Below are 4,108 nucleotides of genomic sequence, written 5' to 3'. Positions count from 1 at the left end.
TCTGTTCTGATTTTTGTTGATTTAAAATATGTTTTATCAGAGACTAGAATTGTAACCCCTGTTTTTTTTTTCTTTCCATTTGCTTGGTAAATCTTCCTCCATCCCTTTATTTTGAGCCTATGTGTGACTTTGCATGTAAGATGAGTCTCCTGAATAGAGTACACAGATGGGTCTTGACTCTTCATCCAATTTGTCAGTCTGTCTTTTAATTGAGGAATTTAGCCCATTTGCATTTAATGTTAATATTGTTACATGTGAATTTGATCCTGTCATCATGATGTTAGCTGGTTATTTTGCACATTAGTTGATGTATTTTCCTCATAGTGTCATTGACCTTTATATTTTGGTATGTTTTTGCAGTGGCTGCTACTGGTTGTTCCTTTCCATATTTAGTGCTTCCTTCAGGAGCTCTTATAAGGCAGGCCTGGTGTTAACAAAATTGCTCAGTGTTTGCCTGTCTGTAAAAGATTTTATTTCTCCTTTGCTTATGAAGCTTAGTTTGGCTGGATATGAAATTCTGTGTTGAAAATTCTTTTTGAGAAGGTTGAATATTGGTGCCTACTCTGTTCTGGCATGTAGGTTTCTGCAGAGAGATCCACTGTTAGTCCGATGGGCTTCCCTTTGTGGGTAACTTGATCTTTCTCTCTGGATGCCCTTAACATTTTTTCCTTCATTTCAACCTTGGTGAATCTGATAATTGTGTGTCTTAGGGTTGCTCTTCTCGAGGAATGTCTTAGTGGTGGCCTCTGTTATTTCCTGCATTTGAATGTTGCCCAGCCTTGCTAGGTTGTAGTTAATACCCTGAAGTGTTTTTTCCAAGCTGGTTCCATTCTCCTTGTCACTTTCAGGTACCTCAATCAAACGTAGGTTTGGTCCTTTCACATAGCCCCATATTCCTTAGAGACTTTGCTCCTCTAATGTTGTCTTCATGCTTTATCTAAGTTGTTCTTCAGTCTCTGATATCCTTTCTTCCACTTAATCTATTTGGCTCTTGATACTTGTGTATGCTTCACAAGGTTTTTGTGCTGTGTTTTTCAGCTCTATCTGGTCATTTATGTTCTTCTCTAAATTGGTTATTCTAGTTAGTCATTCCTGTAACCTTTTGTCAAGGTTCTTAGCTCTCTTTCATGGGGTTAGAACATGCCCCTTTAGCTTGGAAGAGTTTGTTATTATCCACCTTCTAAAGCCTACTTCTGTCAGTTCATTAAACTCATTCTCTGTTCAGTTTGTTGTTCCTTTGCTGGTGAGGAGTTGTGATCCTTTGGAAGACAAGAGGCATTCTGCTTTCTGGAGCTAGATTTTCCTCATCTTCATGGATTTATCTAACTTTGAACTTTAATGCTTATGATCTTTGGATGGAGTTTTTGTTTTGGCATCATTTTGTTGATATTGATGTTGTTGCTTTCTGTTTGTTAGCTTTCCTTCTCACAGTCAGGTCCCTCTTCTGCAGTTCTGCTAGAGTTTGCTGGAGGTCCACTCCAGACTCTGTTTTCCTGGGTATCACCAGCAGAGGCTGCAGAGCAGCAAAGATTGATGCCTGTTCCTTCCTCTGGAAGCTTCATCCCAGGGGATCACCCACCAGATGCCAGCTGGAGCTCTTCTATACGTGGTGTCCTGTCAACCCCTGCTGGGAGGTGTCTCCCAGTCAGAAGGCACAGGGGTCAGGGACCAACTTGAGGAGGCAGTCTGTCTTTTAGCAGAGCTCAGGTGCTGTGCTGAGAGATCCGTTGCTCTATTCAGACCTAGCAGGCAGGAATGTTTAAGTCTGTTGAAGCTGTGCCCACAGCTGCCCCTTTCCCCAGGTGCTCTGTCCCTGGGAGTTGGGAGTTTTATCTATAAGACCCTGACTGGGGCTTCTAGCTTTCTTTCAGAGATGCTCTGACCACAGAAGGATTCTAGAGAGGCAGTCTGGCTATAGTGGCTTTGCTGCACTGAGGTGGGTTTTGTCCAGTAGGAACATCTGGCAACTTTGTTTACTCTGTGGGGGAAAACTGCCTACTCATGCCCCGGTAATGGCTATGCCCCTCCCCTCACCAATCTTGAGTGTCCCTGGTTGACTTCAGACTGCTGTGCTGGCAGTGAGAATTTCAAGCCAGTGGATCCTAGCTTGCTGGGCTCCATGGGGGTGGGACCCGCTAAGCAAGACCACTTGGCTCCCTGTCTTCAGCCCCCCTTCCAAGGGCATGAATGGTTCTGTCTCACTGGGGTTCCAGGTACTACTTGAGTATGAAAAAAAAAAAAAAAACCTCCTGCAGCTAGCTTGGTGCCTGCCCAAACAGCTGCCCTGTTTTATGCTTAAAACCCAGGGCTCTGGTGGTGTAGGCATCTGATGGAATCTCCTGGTTGGTCTGTGGGTTGCAAAAGCTGTGGAAAAAGCATAGTATTTGGGCTGGATGGCACCATCCCTTGTGGCTCCCTCACAGCTGCCCTTGTCTATAGGAGGGAGTTCCCTAACCCCTTGTGCTTCCTGGGTGAGGCAACGCCCCACCCTGCTTCTGCTCACCCTCCTTGGGATGCACCCACTCTCTAACTAGTCCCAATGAGGTGAACCAGGCACCTCAGTTGGAAATGCAGAAATCACCTGCTTTCTGTATTGGTCTTGCTGGGAGCTGTAGATCGCAGCTGTTGCTATTCAGTCATCTTGCCAGATTTCCCCCTCCCCCACATTTTTTAAAAATATAAATTCCTAGACTCAGAATATCTAGGTAAAGCGTGAACCTACTTTTAGGTTTTTGAAGGTCCCTATATCTTGCCTTTGGGACTTTAAAAGTAGGCTAATAAATAGAAACCCTTTCCTGTCTAAACCCTAAACAAACTGAGAAGACAAAGAGTAAGGACATGGAGGTCAAAATGTCACAATTACTGAGACTAGAGTGCAGGATGTTCTTTAGCTTAAGGGTTCAGTGGGCTTCCTAACTGAAACCCGTGCTTAGACTTAGGACATTTAGGAGCAGCAGGGAGAAAACACTTACTTCCTGCGGAGAGTGCAGGCCCAAGAGAAAAAGAGGTTAGTTGAGGAGACACGTGATATGGTTTGGCTCTGTGACCCCTCCCAAATCTCATCTTGAATTGTACTTCCGTAATTCCCACATGTGGGAGGAACCCAGTGGGAGATAACTGAATCTTTGGGGGCAGTTCTCCCCATTCTGTTCTCATGATAGTGAATAAGTCTCACAAGATATCACGGTTTTATGAGGAGTTTCCACTTTTCTTCTTCCTCATTCTCTCTTGCTGCTGCCGTGTAAGAAGGGCCTTTTGCCTTCCACCATGATTGTGAGGCCTTCTTATTCACGTAGAACTGTGAGTCCATGAATTTTTTCTTCCCAGTCTTAAGTATGTATTTATTAGCAATGTGAACAACAGACTAATATGACATGCATAATTTCTCTTCCCCCAAGTTACCAATCACGTAAATCACTCTACTTTTACTTGGTGCAACCAGTGAATAAGCAGGAAACATTTAGGGGTGTCTTGCATACTGAAATTTGCTCCACAGAGAAGGTCACATCACGAGTGGAAAAAAGGGCCAGGCACAGTGGCTCACATCTGTAGTCCCAGCACTTTGGGAGGCCGAGGTGGGCAGATGACGAAGCCAGTTTAAAACTAGCCTAGCCAACATGGTGAAACTCCATCTCTACTAAAAATACAAAAATTAGCTGGGCATGGTGGTGGATACCTGTATCCCCAGCTACTCAAGAGGCTGAGGCAGGAGAAGTTCTTGAACCTGGGAGGTGGAGGTAGCAGTGAGCTGAGATCACACCACTGCACTCCAGCCTGGGCAACAGAGCAAGACTCCATCTAAAAAACAAACAAACAAAATTAATTAATTCATTAATTTTAAAAAGTGGAAGAAGTATCTTTTTCTTCCAAATGTTTACCAAATTGCTTCTTCATTCATCATCTGTTGGCTATACTAAGTTTTAGGTACTGTGCTAAGCACAAGATGAAACTAGGTAAATTAGGACATAATATCTGCTCTCAGGTGACCAGTTGGTATTATTCAAGGGCCTTTCACAATCTTAATTTGATGGAGATTATTTTGTACAGCTCCCTGTGAAATATGAATATGTCTTGTCTTAGATCTGGGCATATAGCAAAATGGGGCCAC

The sequence above is a fragment of the Aotus nancymaae genome, unplaced genomic scaffold, assembly GCF_030222135.1.
Source record: "Aotus nancymaae isolate 86718 unplaced genomic scaffold, 86718_ANA_hifiasm-v0.15.2.pri h1tg000064l_1, whole genome shotgun sequence".
Lineage (NCBI taxonomy): Eukaryota > Metazoa > Chordata > Mammalia > Primates > Aotidae > Aotus > Aotus nancymaae.
The sequence above is the reverse complement of the archived record's forward strand: the minus strand, read 5'-3'. Positions refer to the sequence as shown.